The following is a 21964-nucleotide window of genomic DNA, read 5'->3' on the forward strand; positions in this document are numbered from 1 at the left end:
ATATGCATGAGAAGAACACCAGCACGTATAGGCCATAGAGAGTGTTGTTTTTGTATAATGATTTTCATTCAGTAATGTATGTAGGTCAAGGCTCTCTTCAGAATCATTTGATTTGGATGAGCCAAAAAATAATAATCACTATTAGGTATAGTAAACGCAAAACAATTCTGAATAGCCGTCATCAATCAGATAATATTTGAACTCAGGATTGCCATTTCTTTTAACACGTTAACCGCCTACCGTACATTTGAATTTTTAGTCGATGGGGCCCAAAACGAAATTTTGTTTTAAAATGATTTTTTGATTACATTAATATCATATATATATTTGACTTTTATTATAAAAATGTCAAAAATCAGTAAAAACACACTTTGGAAATGAAACCCAACATTTGGAATTCAGAGACTAAAGTGGTTGCAAGCCCTGAAACCCATACGTGGGTTTCGGGAGAGACATGTTTGCAATGCGAACTATCGAGTATATTCCCGTTGATACTTGTCAAATATTGCTCACTGCTTTCCGGGATAAATAGGATAAATACTTCCAGCCACTAACAATAGTTATTGTTCTCTCATTAGGTGCACATGTGCACTGTGTTTCTTTTTGTAGTCACAAAGTGGTCGTATTTATCAGCGTAATCCAGTGATAATTACAAAAATGGCTGGTGATTAAAGAAATTGTTGGAAATCTGTTAAACTTTTATTTATGTAATGTTGGGACCGTTACTGAGCGTGGATCTCGCGCTCTCTCCTTCACGGTACACTCGCCACTCGGACGGTCTCTCTCTCTCTACCACCGTCTAGACCTTCCCGTGTTCTCCGGCAAAGTCTAGAACGTACCTTTCTAGACGGACTGCCGAGAGATATAAAAGGTCGTCGTGACGCGGCACAGGGAGAGTTTTTCACCTAGTATCGTGCATCGAGACAAAGCATAGTAAAGGACAGTTCTAGTGTAGTTTAGTGTATAGACCTAGTGTAATCTGTGTGTTTAATAAATAGCCTCTATATATACACCCATATATATATCTATACGGCTCCCAGTACCCAACATGTAATAATAAAGCATTTGTTCAATAAACATTTACATTTACTATTGCAATAAATATTTTTGCAAAAACAAAAACAAAATTTGTAAGCTCATTGGGTATTTTGGTCCACCAGGCCTCTAATAATCTCATCCTATAAGCAGCAGTGCTTTTTGAAACCTATCCGCTGACTTTCGGTGCCTAAAGTGCCGGTGTAACATGAAACCCAGTGTATGGGTTTCGAAGGCGATTTGGCAGAAAAAGTGAAACCCATGACTTGGGCTTCGTGGCGGTTAACGTGTTAATAAAACCGAAATTGTTGATTTTAGGTATAGACTTTAAACATAAAGTGACAGTTACTTTTCGAGCTTAACACGATGGCGCGAAGAAAAATGGGAGTTCTCATTTAAAAAACACGAGTTTTTAATGATTTGCGATTGTCAACTTTAAGGATTATTTATGAACACCCTGTATGTTATTTCGCGAGTTTTGCTCCATACGCGGCTAAATGTGAGTGCTTTATTAGCAGTACCTCAAAAAATTACAGCGGTACAACTTTCCCTTTTCATAATATCACCAAATAAATCAATGACTGCAACTGTCAAATTTCACCTTTAAGTGTAAATATCTCCAGAACGGTTAAAAATAAGTACGTTATATATATATATAAAGATAAGTAAAGATAAGTAAAACGTTTGTTATAAAAGGTGTTCAGAATTCATCGTAGTCTAAAAATGTAATAAAATATAGGGTGTTCTATTTAAAATAAGCGAGCCGACATTCACTTCCGGTATAATCGGAAGTGCCGCTATCTTAAAAATATTTTAACGTGTGTCCCCCAACGACTTAGGTATATCCGCAGATTTTCAGATTTTTCCAAATTATGGTTTTCCCGCAATCGATCGAGGAACTTCCCAGAGGACCACCCTGTATACTGGCACATTGACTATTTTCTTTGTCAGAACTAAAACTTGAGGTACATACACGTTTCGCTAAATCAGTACAACTGCAACACCTCCATAAAACAAAACCCTTCCTATTCTTCTAAGCCAGAGGTTGGCAGCAGACGGCTCCGGAGCTGCATGCAGTTCTTTTAGAAAATTTTGTGGCTCTCTAAATACTAAATATTTCTGTATAAAACGTTCCCAAATTTTAGATACAATATTTTTAAGACATTTGATTCCGTTACATATAATATTCAAAGTGCCCCAGAATAAGATAAAATAAGAACTTCTTTGTTTTTATGTCTTATTTGTTTATGTCGAATATTGATGATGGTTGCATCACTTTTCGAATGTTTACTACCAGGTCTTCCGGTATGAAATGAGCGCTATTTTGTGAAAATAAAACACCAATTTTAACAAGGAAAGAAAAATAAAATTTATTCAAAATATTGACCATTGTTTTCTACACATTTTGACCACCTTTCTGGCAATTTATAGATACAACGCCAATAGAAATGTGCCTCTTTGACATCAAACCAATTAGACACTCAATTTTCTACTTCTTCGTAGGAATCGAAGTGCTGCTCAGCCAATGCGTGTCCCATCGATGAAAACAAATGGTAGTCCGAATGAGCCAAGTCTGATGAATATGGCGGATGGGGTAGCAACACCCAGCCAAGTGTTTTGATGGTATCCTGAACCGGTGTTGCTTTGTGTGGAGGTGCGTTGTCATGGAGCAAAATTACCTTCCCGTGTCTTCTGGCCCATTCTGATCGTTTTTCGATCAATGCATTGTTTAAATTAATCAATTGTTGTCGGTAGCGAACAGTATTAACGTTTTCACCAGGTTTTAAAAGCTCGTGGTGCACCACACCTTTCTGTTCCCACCAAACACACAGCATTGCCTTCTTGCCGAATCGATCAGGTTTTGCAGTCGATGTTGATGGTTGTCCCGGATCAACCCATGATTTTTTCCGTTTAGGATTTTGAAAATAAATCCATTTTTCATCTCCAGTAACAATTCGATGCAAAACTGATTTTCTTTCGTGCCTTTGAAGCAAAATTTCACAGGTGTTTTTTCGGTTCTCCATCTGTCTTCCATTCAATTCATGCGGTACCCATTTTCCACATTTTTGGATCTTCCCCATAGCTTTTAAATGATCAGAAATTGTTTGTTGTGCAACATTTTTAGCGATGAAGCGAATTTTGATGTTGATGGCTTCGTTAACAGCCAAAATTGTCGCATTTAGAGTTCAGAGAATCCGCATGTAATTGTTGAAAGAAAAATACATCCACAGCGCGTTACTGTTTGGTGCGGCTTTTGGGCTGGAGGCATCATTGGACCATTCTTTTTCGAAAACGTGGCTGGGTAGGCAAAAGCGGTTAATAGTGCTTGCTGTAGCGACATGACAGTCCACTTTTTGATACCTAAATTGCAAGATATGGATGTGAATGACATGTAGTTCTAACAAGAGGGGGCCACATATCCTACAACCTGCGAGACCATTCATTTACTGCCTAAGTAATAATATCCGAGTCGTGCAATTTCCCGATATGGCGATAAGAATTAGCCAACAAGGTCATGTGACTTAACACTCCTGGACTTTTTTCTTTGGGATTTTTTGAAATTTACGGTCTATGCCAACAAGCCCACGACGACCTATGCATTGAAAGAAGAAATTAAGTGCTGTATGAACCAAATTCAGCCACATTTATGTAAAATGGTTATGAAAAATTTCATCAAGAGTGTGTATGTGCCAAGAAAGCCATGAAGGCCACTTACCTGATATGCTATTACATAAAGTATATATAACCCTGTCCTGTATACTTTATGAATCAATTAAAAACCTGTGTTTTCTAGAAAAATTATTTCTTATTTGAATGTTGGGACACCCTTTATACTTTGTGACCATAGGAGTATTACAAACGGTACAATAAATTAGTGTCAAAAGTGTTCCTGAGTTTGTTTTGCGAGTTCCATTATAGATGTATAACACTTTATGGTTGAATTGCGTTTTAGTCTTTTTTTCGAGCTTAATTAAGAAAATTTCTATTACGTACCTGTACATGTTTTTTTAATTTTTAAGAATACACAATTAGTTATGTCAATTAACAGTGTATGTTATTTGAGTGTTTAATAATAATCTAATGACTGAATTGATGCACTAATTTAATAGAATGCACAAAGAGAAAATAAATTAAAATTAACAGAAGTCCTAAAAATCGAAAAACAACAACAAACGAATACGAATAAAACAATTAAATTTAGAAGATATGTCAGAAAAAATTGCCATTATTTTCCAAGCATAAATAGCACCTTGAAACTGTCGATTCTAACACCGTAGTCAACATGTGTGGAGTAATACCGGCAACTGCGTGCAGAACTAACCTCCTCAGTTCTGCACTGTAGCATAATTTTGCTGATAAACTTAATTCTTAACAAACCTCCACACTAAGAAATCAAGCGGGATTATATCGAGTGAACTATTTCATTTTATTTAAGGATAAATAAAATAAGGAGCAATTTAGCACACCTTAAATTTTATTTAATACGAAAAATATGAGTTGATAGTGTTGATATGTACCCAACGTCGCTCCAAGGTCAGTTTTCTTTAGGACGAAAAAATAAGATTCGATCGTGTTGGTATGTATCTAAAGTAGGCTCAAGGTTGACGAAAACGAAACAGTAGAAATTCTTTCGAAACTCGTTTGCGAGTTAAATATTACCACTCCAATCAAAAACAAAAAAAAGAAATAGCTCAAAATGCGTAATCAGTGGCAATCAAGACAATGGGGCGTCTGTACATGTCCCCACGGAGCATCCCAGTAAGAAGCCGAAATAATCCACGATCCCCAAAGGGCAAGGCGGAATATCTCAACAAAAATAATTAAATGCAACAATTAACTATGTTCGGATACGTAAATCCGCACAGATCCGGCTCAAAGGACCAAATTGTCATGGAGATCAAATTCCTCCGAAGGCCAAGTGTCTACACTGTAAAGTACTTCGCGCTAATTTCTCATGGAAACTTAATGACAATATTGCAAAACGATTAGATTGTTTGCATTTAAGACACTGCCCTTTTAATCAATGTATCAGAGCCATTCAAATGTGATCGACTTTGACCAAAAGTTCAAGTTCTGTTTACTTCCAACTACCCCTAATAGTGTAATTTAGATAAGTTGCATTATCAATTGTGTCATTATAGCTTCTACCCCATATATACCGGGTGATTCAAGAAGATGGTTAGCCCTTATAACTTTTTTGTTTTTAAACTTAGAAAGTTGAAATTTGGAGGGAAGCTAGGTAAACCATATAGTAATTGGACATCATACAGTTATTGGAGAGACTGACTAAAATAGGTTATTACAAGAATATGTGGCGGAGCCAGTAGCGCGTGCAGTGTCACCCGCCTACAATGACAGCGACAGTGTACTACGAGCCAGAACATCTCGGTTCTGTAGAGAACTAAAACAACGGCGGGAAAACATTTTCCATAACGGTTTCCGGGAATACATTCTGGATAGTTCGATCAAAACCATATAAAACCGTTGGCCACACCACCAACGGTCTCTTTTCTCTTTTGGGCCTCGCACCCTCCACATGTACTCCAACTGGTAACAATCATACTCTGTACATAGTAGAAATAAGTTGATTCTAAGTTTAGTAATAAAACACAAAACGTTCCTGTTTTACGAGTTCTGTGTGGCAATCCTATATCTGACACCTAAAGGAAAACGCCTAGTGATTCCATACCTCGACAACCAGGACAAACCGCATCGACTTCTAAACTATTTGTCGGCGTGTAAGGTGTGAAACGGGATTGGTACCTTTTTGATGAGATGTAGGGTTCCTTGTTTTGGGCCAGTATGTTTTTTAGTCAATATGCACATTAAGCAATTATTACAGTATTTCCTGACAAATCGGACCATTCTGAGGAACCAGAAGTAATGATTTATCATTGCAAATGTTTTATCTATTTCGATGAGGTTCTGTTCGTCATGAAATAACTTTAACAGACCAAATCGGCTGCCTTTCGGGACATAAGCACGATAGATAGGGGGGTTTTGTCCCGGGTTGATATTTTGGAACAAAATATCTTTTTGACAAAAGTATTCATGTGTTAATTTCCCTTCTTCTAATTTGGATTTAATTTCTCGTGTAATTGGGTCTTTTTTTGACTAATTGACTAAAGCCAGTTATCGGTTGTAATGATATTTATATGCAACGTGCAGGATTTCTCTATCGGATTTCGATTTAAGTAGTCTACGTGCTGAATATATTTGCCTTTTCGATATTCGATTGTAAAGTTGAATTATTGTAAGTACAGCCACCAGCGCGCGACTCTCGGGACCAAATCCTTTTTGTTTTGGGTTCATTTTAAGGCATTTCAATCGGTCACTAGCTTGAAGTTGATGCCTAGCAAATGTACCGTAAAGTGTTTAACGGCCGTATATACCGCTAGAGTTTCCAATTCGTATGAATGATATCGGCTTTCTATATCTGTGGTACGCTTGGAAAAATACGTAACTACCCTTGTCGTCCTATCTAGATGTTTTTGAAACAGTATTGCCTCGAATTCTAATGAATTTGCGTCTGTGTGCAACTCGGTCTCTAAATTTGGATAAAAAATGGCTAATAATGGAAGTTAACTTAGAAAGGCACAGACGTAAGTCTTCGCGATTTCTTGTTCACTTCCCCAAACACATTTTTCGCTAGCTCTTGTTAGCTTTGTTATAGGGGCGGTACGAGTCGCGAACTCTGGAATATACTTCCGGAAATAGCTCGCTAATCCCATAAATTGGCGAACCTGCTTGACGTTCCTTAGTTCGGGCGCCCTAAGTAAGGCCTCGACCTTTTCCGGTCCCGGTTTTACCCCGGCTTCTGATATGACTTGCCCCAAATACAAAATTTCGTTTTGGAAAAATTTGCATTTTTTAATATTGAGAGAAAATCCGGCAGCGGAAAGCGCTTGTAACACGCGGTCTAATTTTTCTAATCCCTCGTTAATTGTGTTTGGTGGAATTAGCACATCATCCATGTAAACTAGAGCGTCCTTGTCCTTTAACCTACCTAGAGCCTTGCATATTGCCCTTTGAAACACAGCTGGCGCGTTTGATGACCCAAAAGGAACCCTGAGATATTCAAACTGCCCGTCAGGGATAACGAACGCTGTTTTGTCAATAGAACCTTCCGATACTGGAATTTGATGAAATCCCGAGGCCATGTTGAGGGTTGTAAAATATTTCGTTTTCCCTAACTGATCGATTTGGTCATCAATACGCGGTAAGGAAAAGCGGTCCTTTACAGTTATTTGGTTTAGTGCGCGATAGTCAACGCACAGCCGGCTTGAGCCGTTCTTTTTGTGAACTAGTATTACGGGACTGGCGTAGGGAGAATTACTTTCCCTAATAATTTGATTTTTTAATAAATCTTCGATGATTTCCTTGACTGTTTCGCGTTCACACAAGGCCATTCGATATGGGTTGTAGCGGATTATCTTGTCGCTCTTTAATTTTATCTCGAGTTCCCCTGTATTGACTTTAGTCACTGAGTTTCTCGTAGTAATGTGTCCACTATACCTGAGTAAGATGGTTTTTAGTGAATTTAGATCTTTTCCTCTGAGAGTAGTCACGATTAAATCGTCAGCCAAGGAAGCAGGATTTACTCTTCCTACCTCCCTGTTGCCTTCACTGCTCAAATGGATCCGGGTGCCATCTGAATCAGACATAATTTGGATTCCCTTGTGTTCGAATAAATTCCGACCCAAGATGACATCGAAATCCATAATTGTGTCTTCGACCACGTGAAAGAGTAACTGAAATGCCGTTCCCTCACGTTCGATCGTCAGACGAGTTTTACAATTAGTCGGAACCATCTTACCCCCAAATACCTTCAACATCAAAAAACTGGGGATCAAATGACAATTGAGTTTCCTAGCAACACTTTCCCGGATTAAACTACATTCGGCCTCGGTATCGACTAAACAATTGACTTCGTTACCCTGAATTGAAAACTCTGTACAAAACTCATTATTTAATTTGACAGTGAAGAAATTAATCTTTGCTATTTTATTATCAGATTTCCTTGTTCGCTTGTTTTTTTTGAAGCATTTCGATTCGTCATGACCTTATTTGCGGCAAAAACTACAAGTTACGCGGGCAGGTCTTGTTTCCAGTCCAGGTTCCTTTCCCGAATTGGGGCAATTTCGTATTAAGTGTCCTGGACTATCACAAAGATAACATAATTTAGGGCGATCATCTTTCCCGAACGGGTATTGGCGTTTCGTTCGAATAGGGGTGGCTTGTCTATTATTATCTGCCATTTTGAAATTATTTAAGAGAGATAACAACGCAGCCACAGTGGTGACTCCACTATTAAACATCGCGGTTCGTACCGTTGCGTCTCTAACGTCACCCATTACGAGTTCTACCAACTGAGACTCAGATAAATTAAAGTTCAAGGCCTTAAGTAAGGAAATTTTCTTTCTAGCATACTCACAGTACTCTTTAGCGTCGTTGCTGGTGTATCTGCTGGCCTGGCGAAACCGCTCACGCAAGTTGTTTTTCGGCGGGTATAGGTCCGACAGTTCCGCCTTGAAGTTTTCCCAAGTTTTCTGGGAAGGCTGCCAAGCGTTGAACCATTCTTTGGCGTCGCCCATCAATACACTAGCCGCTCGTGATAGAGTCTCGAAATCGGTCCAATGGAAGGTTTCTCGAAGCTTTTCGATCTCGGTTACCCATCTCGCTGTCCCCAAATCGTCACTTGTTGGATTGAAGAGTGGTATTTGGATCGAGGTGACTACATTCCTTGAAGAGTTCGGTTGCGCTGCGTTTTCCCTCATTTGTTGGAGAGTTTTAGCTAAGACTTGGATCAAAGCCTCCATGTTCCAGTTTTGCCACACTCGCAATTTTTGAAGAAGAAAGAAAAAAAACTTCCGTGTAACTACTCGGCGTTAATGAAGCGCGACCAAAGTACTTATTCGCACACAATTAAAGCACTGATTAGGACACGACTAAGGCACTGATTAGAATTGTATCCCACTTCTGATGTAAGATTTCGATATTGTTATGGAAAGAAAAAAATAAAAAACAAAGCAAGTTTTGAGGTACTCCTTTACTTGTCAAGAACCAAGGCCGGAATGCCCCCCGATACACATGTCTTATCCACCCCGAGCGCACCCCTCTCTTTTTAAGAGCATTGATAAGCCATATTCCAGGTCTTTTCCCACGATTCCCTGACCCATCATCAATTTTTCTCTCGCCTATGTTAAGGAATTCATAAACAACCCTCTATCGTTTTCTCACGCTTATCTTAGAAGTAATTTATGGCTAACCCCCATGTCATTCTCACATGGTATTACTTGATAGTCTTAACATAAGCAAGGAATGCTCACATGCACAATTTCATCAAAAATTAAATGGACAAAAGATGCAACGCTACAAGGCCCATTGGAAGTGAAGAGAGACTAGCTGCCTTTTTAAAGTAAATCATTTTAATATGTGATGTACTCATTATTATTATTCAAATGAATGTGAAGTTAAATAATTTATATAGGTGAACACATTATGTGAGCCATTAGTGTATTGTTCCTCAAGGATATTAATGGGGCTTAACAGTAAATTGTCCGAGTAATATAGGATAATTTTCTGTGGATTTTAGATTTTCCAATAATTTATTTCTCTCTTCAACTCTTAATTTAGCTTTTTCTTTATATTTTATCCATAGTCTGTTTTAATAGAACAGCTACATATCTTTCTTAACTTTTTTAGCCAATTTTGGGGTCGCACTTGACGCGGATGTAACTCATGTCGCAAGTAACGGGTTAGAAAGTTTTTGTGTTTGCAATTCATCCTCTGCGCTTTAGTTTTGCTCCTGCATGTTGAATTCTAAAATATTTTTGTCTATGTCTGCAGATCTGACATTATTTTTTTAAATTTCCATACTTTGATACTTTGGATTAGATTTATGTATCCCGCCAGTCTAGATCCAAAAAGGAATAAATGATAATATTAGGTTTCATTTAAGAGCAAACGTCTAGACTCATTAAGAATATTGATGACTAGATAGAATAAATAAAAATGTGAAATAGGACGTACATACCCCATATAGAAGAGGTTTGTAAATTAGTCTTGAAAAGGACACTGCCCTTGCCTTTCGATAAGAAAATAAAACGCTCCAGCTTGTATTAACATCTAGTGCCGTGTTTCATTGAACACCCATTTTCCTATGAAAATTTAATACTTTGAGTTGACGCTTCACTTTTAACAAATATCTGTTTTCTTCTGATTGCATCTGTTAATGAATGGCAATTTTTGAGTCTTTATCAAGTCATAAAATCACACAGAAAATTATTTGATCGATCTTGTAAGTGAAAAGAAAATGTATGTAGGAAGACCCTAAGGCGAGTTACTTCCAGAAGCCATGAGTCGCAAATTAAACACAAGAAAAGTCGCTTATTACCACTAACTTATTACTAAGAACGAATGTCACTAATATTACACTAATTAATATTTACACGAATATATATCGACTACCGTAAATGGTGATAAATATCTTATGCAAATGATCTCTTTTACAAAGGTAGACCGTATGTAAATCGAATCATAGGATGAGAGGCATGACAATCCGGGGCCAGTCCTCTCAATCTCAACTCTCGTTAATTACTGCCCTCCCTTCCTGATTTCCATTTCTTTCCTTTTGTCCGCTGGCCCCGTTTTGCCCCCCTTGCATGTTAAAAACAAGTGTGTCCTTTATTCCCGAGGTTCCTGAAAGTTATACCATAAAGAATGACAATGAATGTTTTAGGTTGACAGAATAGCGAGAAAACCAGAACCCCGATCGATTACATAGGGTCCTACCAATACAAGAAGTCTGTCTGCCTGTCTACTTAGGGATATTCACTAAATTTATGGTGGCACCGACATGTATAAAAGTATTACTTTTTCATTTTTACAGAAACTTCCACAAAATATCATAATCATTATTAACCACGAATGATCGTTTATTACAGATTCTTGGTTACAGAAGACATCTACAAAAATATTACGTACAGCTACAGAATGGTATGGTCCATTACAATCAACCTAAAGCAGACCTAAAAGAAAATGTTGTTTTCCTGGAATAAGGAATGAAGTGACTGAAACATCTAATACATTAAATCCACATTATAATAGATGCTGAAAATGTTCACCGTTGTTATTTAAACATACATTTACTTGTCTTTTTAAATTTTCAAACATGTTTTTGAGTTGTTCCTGTAACATGTTTATTTTCCGGGTGACTGCTTCTTTCAATTCATCAAGAGTATGGAGTCTTTTTTTGAAAATTTTGTTTTTTAAATACCAGAACAAAAAACAATCTAGTGGAGTCAAATTGGGGGACCTTGGGAGCAACAGTCCTCAACTAATGACTCTTTTGTTATAAAACTCTTCAATAAACTTTAAAGTTCTTTTGGCAGAGTGAACAGTAGCTTCATCCTATTGGAAATATCCATTTTGTACTTTGTCATCATAGACTTCATCTAAGAAACTCTGTAAATTATTCTCTTAGTATCTTTCAGCATTTAAGTATTAAAAAAAAATTGGGCCAATAATACGCCCCCCGGACATGGCTATCCAAACACCAATTTTTAATGGGTGCAAGCTTGTTTCCAGAAATTGGTAAGGATTTTCTGTTGTTCAAGTCCTATAATTTTGGCTATTTACATATCCTGATAAGTGAAACCATACTTCATCAGAGAAAAACATCAATTTGAGAAGTTCATCATTAAAAGTTCCATTGAATCATTTGCAATACCTAACCCATTGGGAATAATTGTTGGACAACTGTTACCTTATACAGGTGCATCTTCAATTTTTTTAATGCTTTATGGCAAGTTCCGACTGAAAGACCTACAGAACAATGTTACGTTTGATTAAGCTCGAAACTAACTTTAAACTTAACAAATGTACCAGTTTAATTAGATAATCTTGATACTGATTTGTTGGGGCTTTGGTTCATTCTTTCCTGAACTTCATCTGTAAGACTTGGCTTGCCAATGGATTTTCCTTTGTAAATACAGCCTTTTGTTTTAAATCGTTCAACAACCCTTGTTTTATGTTTCACAAAACAACAAAACATCGCAAATCTGCTTCGAGAAACTTCATAACACATTGTTGTATGCGGAATTGCAAAGAATGGGTCCATGATCCGTCATCATTGAGATTCTTACTGCAAAAATGTGTTATTAAAATGAACGGATCTGGTTCCAAAGTGAAACCCATTGCACGTTCCGCGCTCGGAAATTTCTGGTCCGATTCGGCCGTTCGACCACTCAAAATGTTTCCCTCGACAAGCTCTATCTAACGATGGGATCAGTCTTAGGACTATTTTAATGATTTCCAGAGAAAAAAATCTACATACGGCAAATATACCGGGTAATTATTAAAAGTTTGCAGTTGAATATTAAGTCTTTACAAAAACTTTTTCTGATAAATAGGAGAAAACAATAGGAAGAAAATATTTGGTAAAAGCAAAAAAACCAGGAAATTGCAGAAATCCAGTCAATGAACAAACTTCACTGTACTCGTTTATGTTTAAATTGAAAGGTTCCACTCCACTATCACAAACTTGGCGTAAATCATTGCGCATAATTTCTGTCGAACCTATTAAGGGATCAGCGCGTAATGCGATTGTTGTGTATTCAATGTGTGGTGCATTATACACTCGAGAGTAGTTCACACCGAGAACCTGCACCGACAAGTGACACTCACAGGAGTGACAGTTAACGAGTAGCAGGGGCGGAAATAGCGAAAGGGTTGGTTAGCTATATAAACCCAAAATGACCCTTAAAATCTCGCTTATACTCTTATACTCTAAAGCTCTAAAGCTCTTAAGCTCTTAAACTCTTATTCTTAGCTCTCTCGAGATAACGTACCACGATTATCACCCTCGGTATAGTACATACAGACTGTGATAATAAACGTAGTAATAGTTTTGTGTAAATAAAGATAGTCGAGCAGTATCAGCGCGTATTTTGTATCTATGACTAGTATCTTTGCCGGGTTAGAATACTGGTCCCTTCAGCGTGTTCAACTCGTATCGGGAGAATAGATCATCCCGTTAGCACCAACAACACGCCGTGTTACCCCGAGTCCCATTGTTAAATGCAAACACCTATAAACCCGATAAATGCAAAACATCGTAGATGTAAACCGCATCTTAAATCATAGTAATCAACAGCTAATTAAAAAAGTTACTAAAAATCAATGCAACAAACCCAAAATAATAAAATTTGACCTTGAAAGTCACGTGATGAACAATTATTTATGAAGGCCCTGTATAAAATATACTTTTTTGGTACAGCAATTTATAAAAACATCCAATAAACAAGTCAAATAGCTCATTTCGGAGCACCTGTAAAATAATTTAACTTTATACATTTTACGAGTTTCGATGCAAACAATTCAGTGAATCTGCATTGTCTGCCATCTAAATTGTTACCTAAGTACCAAGTAAGACTGGTCGTGCCGATTAAACAGTCCCCTACGCATGTCGCATCATATCATGTGAGAGAGAAAACTATATCTGTGCGACCTTTTCTAGAAATTGGCCCATCGGTTTTGCGCAGACGTATCTTCTAGCACCACTTTGACGATCACACGTTTAATTTCGGAGGTTCTTTTCATTTCGTATTCGGAGAGAGGGTGGTGAGTATTAAATATTTTTAATAATTAGTAGTTAAACTTGTTATTACAAAAGTAGTAGTACTTCAGTAGTTAAAGTGTTTTCATAAATATTTATTGCAATGAATTGAGAAAATATCGTAATTAATATTCTTACATTAATTTCTAAGGACGATTAAGGTTTTTTGGATATTTCAAGATTGTTAAAGTGGGTAGGCTTTATTTTTAATGAAATACACGCACGTGTCCACAAACAACTTTATTCTCTCTTTTTTGGGAATCGAATGCCCACCATACCAAAGATGCATCAGGGTCACCCCCGAGTGCATCTGTTTATCTTCAAAAGAATTAATACACACCATTTCCACCTTCTTCCCACGCTCGCAACCCTCAATCATTCCATTCACACTTATGTTAGGGCAAAATTGATAGGTGAGTCGTTTTCTGCATTTTATGTTTCAGCCAAGATGATAAACAGACTCTCTATCTTTACGGCTAATGGTTTATTCTAATTTAACATAGGGCTAAACAATAGAAGGTATATACATATTTATTTGATTGAACTAGTTATAATAAGATTCAAGTTAAGAAAAAACTTGTAAGTGTTGATTAACATAAGTATGGTATGATATAATATCTCTATAAAACCTACAAGTACTCACTGTAGACTGCAGAATTCAACTGCATTTCTGAAAGTTACGGGTTTAAATGGAATCCCGCACATGGGTGATTTTTTTTAGTTGCAGCAACTTGTCTTCGCAATCGAACCTGAAAACCTTCCATGATTCCTTAATTTCTCTCTTATTTGACTATAAATTAGCAAGAAATATTATATTTTAGGTACGTTTAATTTTTATCTTTCAGGATTCTTTGGCAATATTTCAGTTTAATATGGGTAAATTCTTTCCTCAAAATAAAGTAAAAATAGATAAACTTTCTCGATCCAAATAACAACTTGTTTTTGTCCCAGTAGTGAAATCTAATCTTCATCTTTAGTGGGATCAATAATTTTTTTGTCATTCAGAATTTACAAAGGTAAAAATCGTGATTTTAAGAAATCTGTTAATTCATAGTTGAAAGTTATTTTATTATTAGTTGGGATCATCTACCTGTTTCAGCGATATAAATACATCTTAACGGACTACAAAACTTTAAATACAGTGAAATCTCTCATAAGCGGACACCGTCGGGACTGTCAAAATATGTCCGGCTAATGGAGGTGTCGGCTTATGGGAATTTGTAAATAAAAACCAAGGCTATTTCATTAAAAGTCTGTTTTTATTATTAAAACATAATATAGTTATTAATATTATTTTCCATAACTGAAGTAGTTAAATATAAAGACAATCCTTAAAAAATTTAATTATGCTACACTGAAATAATCTAATAAATGTTGGATACCCGTCCAAATCATCTGCTATGCCTCATCCCAAAGGAAGCGATAACCAATATACATAAATCGCTCAACTTGAGGGATGTTCTGGTTTGACCGTGAGAACCATTAGGTAAAAATATTCTCGAGTACACTTAACACACCGTGACTCTGTCGCCACTCACCAGTCCTTATCAGTAATTTGGCCCTTCGCAGAATCACATGTGTTAAGATGTTAATTGCAAAAACCTTTTAAGGTCTGTTTTTTCTCATTCAATCTAAAAATCCTAAGTTCGTGGGAATCTACCAAATTTGTGTTCTGATTGGTCAACTAGAACAAAATGGGCTGAAACCAAATTCTGCTCGTTTTCCCTGTTTCTTTTTTTTGGCAGATTTAGAGTGGAACTCTAGGCATAAACAAAAATCCGACCTTCCTCCAAATTCATACTTGAGATTCTAACGCACCTAATACAGTAATAGTTATCACAGATTTTTAAATATAGACTTGTTGACGTTACGGTAGTGTTTTGTCTCGACCATCGTCCTGATTTGACGTGGCGGTACCCACGTACAAAAGAATACCTGGTGTCAGAAGCTTTTCCCTTAAGACTCCAACATAAAGTACTTTGACGAATTTTTGTTTTAATGTTGCTGTCTTGGAAATGTAATTCTAAATCAGACATCTCCATTGCTACTGCGTCTCCTTTATTTTTGGCAAATTCTTGTAATTGTTTTACCGAACAAATAGCTTGTTGATAACTTTGTGGCGTTGTTTGATCATTGATATCTGGTTCTGCATCCGAATCATCCGAAATGTGCACAGTTTCCTCTTGTGTTACAGAATCGACAGTAAAGGGTTCATCATCATGTTCTACTATTAAACCGATATCAATATTAATAAAGTCGTCTAAGTTTTTGTTGCTAATCCCTATTACTTCACAGTTTCGCAACATTTCAGATAAAACAGACAAAGGTAGATCGTCTTCTACTGAATCATCTCCGTTTTCTATATTTATTTTCACTTGTTCACGTGTTATTCCAGCTTTACGGAAACAATTTTGAATTGTCTCTGCCGTTACCTTCTTCCAGGCAGTTTTTAAAAAATAAACAGCATCCAGCACATGTACAACTTTAGTAAGCCCTTGAATCAACAGATTCCATTTTTAATAACAAATTTTTAACCATAATTGATCTATAAAAAACTTCGAAATTTTTGATAATACCCTGATCTAGAGGTTGAACTACTGACGTGCAATTTGGTGGTAGAAAAACTAGTCGAATGTTTGCTAATTGAATGTCTTTGGGATGAGAACAGGCATTGTCTAAAAATAGCAAAATTTTTCTTCTTTCTGCATCCATTCTTCTATCAAAATCTCTTAATCATTCTGCCATTATAGCAGATGTCATCCAAGCTTTTCTATTACTTTTCCAAACCACAGGCAAATTATTCACATTAATATTCTTGAATGCTTTTGGATTTTTTGATTTACCGATTACCAACAATCTTTCTTTCTCTCCATCCATATTAACACAATGTAGAATAGTAAGTTTGTCTTTAGATAATTTTTCACTGGTACACTTCTCTCGTTTAAACGTTAAAGTTTTGTCTAGTAAAGCGCGAAAAAATAGGCCCGTGTCGTCTGCGTTGAAGATATTTTTTTATGAATAATCCTTTATCAATGACGTCATCTTATTTAGAACACTTTCGACGTCTCCTGAATTGATACTTCGGGCTTCCCCAGATATGACTTTGAAAGTTATGTTATGCCTTTTGCGGAATTTTTCAAGCCACCCAGATGACGCACTGAAATTTTTGTACTTTAAAGTTTGTGCAATAACTTTTGTTTTAGCCCGACCTAAGGGCCCTAAAAATTTTTTTAAATTGAGTTAAAATAATTACACCCTTCTCTTGTATATTTATCTGACAAAAAAATTCCTTTGTTTCTTGCTTTCATGAACCAATCGTAACAAAGTTTATCGATATTTAAGCCTATTGGTTTCATAAAATTTTGTTTCACCTGCATATTATCATTAGAATGCCACTTGTTTAATAATTCCTTTCTACTTTTAATAATTCCCGCAGCTTATGTCTTTCCTATGTTAAAACGTTTTGATAAATTTCTTACACTAAGTTTCTCCTTGTTGTATGTTTTCACTATGTCAATTTTCTCTTTAAGAGTTAACATGCGACGTTTTCCGGACATTTTTTTCGATATGGCGTTGAAACAACCACCAATTTTAAACACTGAATATGTTGGATTATAGGAATTAACTAAAACACGCATTGTTAATTAATTTGTCTCCGAGTGAATGCAGATTTATTATTATTAACGCACCACTCCAGACACACACGCACCGATCCTGTGTGTTTATTGTTGGAATTTGAAGTGAAAAAAGGGTGGTAAACACTGTGAGCAAATTAGCAATCGAACTTTTTTTCAAGACGTTTATTTCAGAACAAAAACTTAAAACCTAATCTTGCATTAGAGTAAAGTAAAAAAGTACTGGTGAGCAAGAAAAGTATTCATCGTCGACTATCGACGACGCAGCATTATTGCACTTGCATCTTTGGCGGTTCTTATTCAAAAAGGTAAAGGAAAGAAAGCATAAACTGTTATGTCTTCTAAAACAGCTTATGCTATTTTAGCGGTCATCAAAGATATTGCTTTCATCATTATTCAACAATTATAAAACTCTGGAGAGATTAAGCATATAGCAAGGATTGTTGATTCATTAATTTTCGAGGAAGTGATACGTCACAAATTTTGTTTTGTAAAAATAGATTATCCAAAGAATAAATATCCAAAGAGATCAAAGAACAAAAATTGTATGATGGGGAACCACATACTTGTAACCCAGAAGCTCCCTGACAACTTACCTCGCTAATGCGATGTTGTCCCGATGTAAGCAATTTCAATTAATTTTATGATGTCCGTTCAAGAGAGAGTTTGAACGCGTTTTGTATAGAATTATCATGTCCGCGTCCGCCCAAAGGACTGTCCGTTCAAGGGAGGGTCATTTATATGAGATTCTGTATAACCAAATTCCGGACTGTGAAAAAAATGTCCGCTCAACAGAGATGTCCGTTTATTGGAAGTGTCCGCTAAGGGAGATTTCACTGTATAAAATTTGATGGTGACCGATTATACTCACTAATCATTGCCAGTTTAGGGGTTAATAATGGTAAGTTAGAGGAAGTTTTAAAAATCGAAAAAAAAAACTGCCAATTTGTCAAATTGTACATTAGCTGTGAGTAGGATCTCTGTATACCGACACCGTAGGTAACTTCAACTGTCAAATCAAATCGAGGGTTGTTTGGTGTTTTCTGTTTTCTCTTTTCTAAATGTTTTTTCCTGAAATTTATGGCTGATTTTTGGATGTTTTTATACTTCGAGGATAGTTCGTATTGAGCACAAGTCAAGTAAGTAATTAAAAAATATCCGACATTTGTTTTTCCACCCAATATTCAGTTACTATTAATAGACAGAGTTTATATCGTGTGTCCTAAAAAATTTCAGATCAAGTAGGCGATGGAATTATTTGACAGCGAATCGCGTATGTCTTGATATGTTCTGCGTAATCTCGAACATACATGAATAAACATAACCCTACTTAAAATCCCGCTGAAATACTACTCTATTTACCTATATTATTAGTTGGTTTTTATTAAAAATAGTCTTTTCCAAGGCTCCACGAACTTGTGTGTTGCTTAGTTATAGTTTTCTGGGTGCTAAAAATGATTACGCAGAACATATCAAAGACATACGGATTCGCTGTCAAATAATTCTATGGTCTACTTGATCTGAAATTTTTTAGGACACACGGTATAATATTAGTTCATGCTGTATTTGAACTATGCAGCTGGGTGCTGGATACTGTTACAAAACTTTTTGGCTTGAATATAGAAATATCTTTTACCACTCGAAATAAACTATTTCCATTTGTGTAAAACTTCTCGTGGTAAAAGTATTACGTTTTATCGGTCTTCTTTCTGAAATGAGTAATTCCTGAATTGTTATTTAAGCAGGAAAAATGAAAATTGAAATGTATAACTTCAACTGTAGAAAAAATATGCTTAAATTCCTTATGGGGTAAATTTAGTCAGAGACAAAATATGGCAGCAGCAGAATATGTTACGGATGTTAAGAGATTTTACGAAATTTTATTAGATGACAGACTTGATAATATACTACACATAAATGAATCAAATGAAAATATGTTATAAATTGATTATAAAGTAAGTATAAAGGTGCTATGTAAAAAATGATTTATATATGATTTTATACCAATACATTCATAGCTGCTTTTACAACTGCAGGTGCAAGACTAAGATTGTATGAAATGTTAGACATATTAGGAGAAAGTGTAGCATATTATGATACAAATAGCATTGTATACATAGGTGATGGAAAAAACACTATTAAAACAGGATGTCTATTAGGAGATTGGACCGATGAATTAAGTGAGGAAATATGGATTGTTGACTGGGTATCAACAGGTCAAAAGAGTTATTGTTAAAAGACTAATACAGGTGAAATTGTTTGTAAAATAAAAGGATTTACATTAAACTATGAAACGTCCAAAAAGATTAATTCCGATACAATAAAAATATTTTAGAAAACAAAAATAATAAAATCAGTACACAATATCATTGAGCTACCAGAGATACTAAAAATAAAGAACTTTTAAATAAAATAGAAACAAAAGAATTTGGTTTTGTTTATGGCAACAGAGTTATCCTCGAAAACTTTGATATATTACCGTTTGGATATTAATTAGATAAAAAATTAGTATGATACCAATTGGAAAATCAAAGATATTCAGGAAAGTATGCGAGACACTAGTCCAAGAGACTTCAATCGAGTAGTCCAGAAATTCGTCACATCGTTTTATATTTTTTCTGGTGGTTTGTTCACATTGACATCTGTTTGTTCTCTCTTTAAACTCTAAATCGATAAGGAATGAACCCTATTTATTACCAAATAACTTTAATGCGAACAGATCGAAATGCCTTGAAATGAGCCGAAATACCTTGACATTTTAACTTTTTCAAAAAATACCTTATATATATTTAGATTTTTAAAATTTTATTTTTATGTTACATTTCAAAACTATAGTGCACCGTTTAATATTTAATTTGTAATTTGCAAAGGTAATTTGCCGTCAATACATCTATTATTATTATTGTTATTATTAAAAAAGGTTTTTTCGCTGACAAACCCCTGATAGGTGGGCCATCAATTCTACCAAGTAATCACAATTTGATTGAAATTTTGTAAATATCTCCATAACTGTAAATGTTAGATGAAAAGATGTTATTGCAAATTAATAGAGAATTAAAAACTACATTAGAAAGACTTGAAAAAAATCATGGGTACCATTTGAAAAAAATGAGTTTCAGTAATTTGTAAAATTTGCAAATTAGCGCTCTTATACAAAAAAAGTATGGTGCGTTACGAAAATATTTTAAAGTTTTTAAGTACCTCTGACTTTCATTTACTACTTTACAAAAACAAATTTTAAAATTTCAAAAAACACCAGTTTTGTGATCATTTTTTTCTGATGCTGCATTTTTAAAGAAATTGCTCTAATATGGCAACGCCGCAACCAATTTAAAAATGTTTAATGTATTTTTCTTCTAAATTTAGGCTTCATCAAATGGTGTAAAAAAATTATGGGTTGCTATTTAAAAAATTATAACTTTATGCTGCCCAGCGAAAACGGAACACTCTGTATAAAAAAAATATTATTAAATCATGCAGCTTTCCAATATAAATGAATATTGTACTAAACATTTCATATTGATATTTATACAGACACCAGGAACCAAAGCCGGAGTAATGGCGAACCCTGTATATGAAGAGTGGTCGAACTAAGTGATCTAAGTGCCAAAATGAAAATTTTACAGAATTGAGAAAAAACCACCCAGTGTTAAGGACTAAACCAAATACATTGTTTTTAAGATATTATTTTATTTATTGACAACAACAAAATAAGAAAAACCAAAAAAAAACATTGTTTTGTAATCAAAAAAGTGAATGCTAACCCAAATTGATTGGTTAATATGGAAAAGATCTAAGTCCTTCCGTAACAAATGAAAAGTTGATCTAATTACTAGTTGTTATTATCCAATATCGAAGCACAGAAATGCCCCTTTTCTTCATTAACGTATGAAAGCATAGCTGTTAGGTCTTATTCTTGTTTGCATTTATATTTGCAACGGCAACTAAGCTACGTATTAAGTTCCGAAAAAAAATGTTTCCAATGGTAATTCTTTTTTTGAAAATGTCGCACTTTTCCCATTCGAATATGTCACTAAAGTGTCTTTTGTAGAATATGAAACTTAATCTGTCTTCAGAGATTCTTAGCCAAGATGCTTGACTGATCCTCAATTTCGATGTGTTAAGATATTTTGAGGATACAGCGTCGAAGATGAAGAATTGACATTCACCACCACCCATATCCAATACTTTGTACGGTTGGACTCCACGCCAGCGGCGCTCACCACCGCTCCAAAAATCCCCTCCGCGGTAGAAACCGCGTCGAGACCGCTAACGAGGAAGGTGGCGGTCTTCCTGCCGTCCCTCAGCCACACCTTATCATCGCCCAGACCCTTACTAAGGATCTTGCGGACTTCCTCCCCCTCACGCCTCCCTTTGGAAATGGTAAGGAGGACTTCGTCTTTCCGGGTCTCCCTTACCCCGCTGACGACCGCCCTAGGACGAGACAAGATGACAGAGTGACAGACGGCGGGCGAGATTTGGAATAGGTTAGTACGCATTAAACCATTGATAAAAACCAATAAGTAGGCAGTTTTTATTTTCTAGATAAAATGGATATGAAAAAACTGATAATGGGTTTTCGTCACTTCCAACGTGAACCACAGAAGAAAAAGTTACTAAAGAAGATATCGAGCTTCAACGTTGTGAAGTACCAAAGAGGGTCTGATGAACTGGC

General features: G+C 35.8%; 1 protein-coding gene across 1 annotated transcript in view; it reads left to right on the forward strand.

The window, feature by feature from the left end:
* LOC136418209 (uncharacterized) overlaps nucleotides 1-3068 on the forward strand; it is a 166165-nt gene extending 163097 nt beyond the window's left edge. Inside the window, exon 5 of the mRNA XM_066404199.1 lies at nucleotides 3059-3068. The gene's annotated coding sequence lies outside the window, so the exon portion shown is untranslated. The remainder of the gene's footprint in view (nucleotides 1-3058) is intronic.
* Nucleotides 3069-21964: the final 18896 nt, after the last annotated feature.

Source organism: Euwallacea similis, chromosome 33 (assembly GCF_039881205.1).
Source record: "Euwallacea similis isolate ESF13 chromosome 33, ESF131.1, whole genome shotgun sequence".
Classification (NCBI taxonomy): domain Eukaryota; kingdom Metazoa; phylum Arthropoda; class Insecta; order Coleoptera; family Curculionidae; genus Euwallacea; species Euwallacea similis.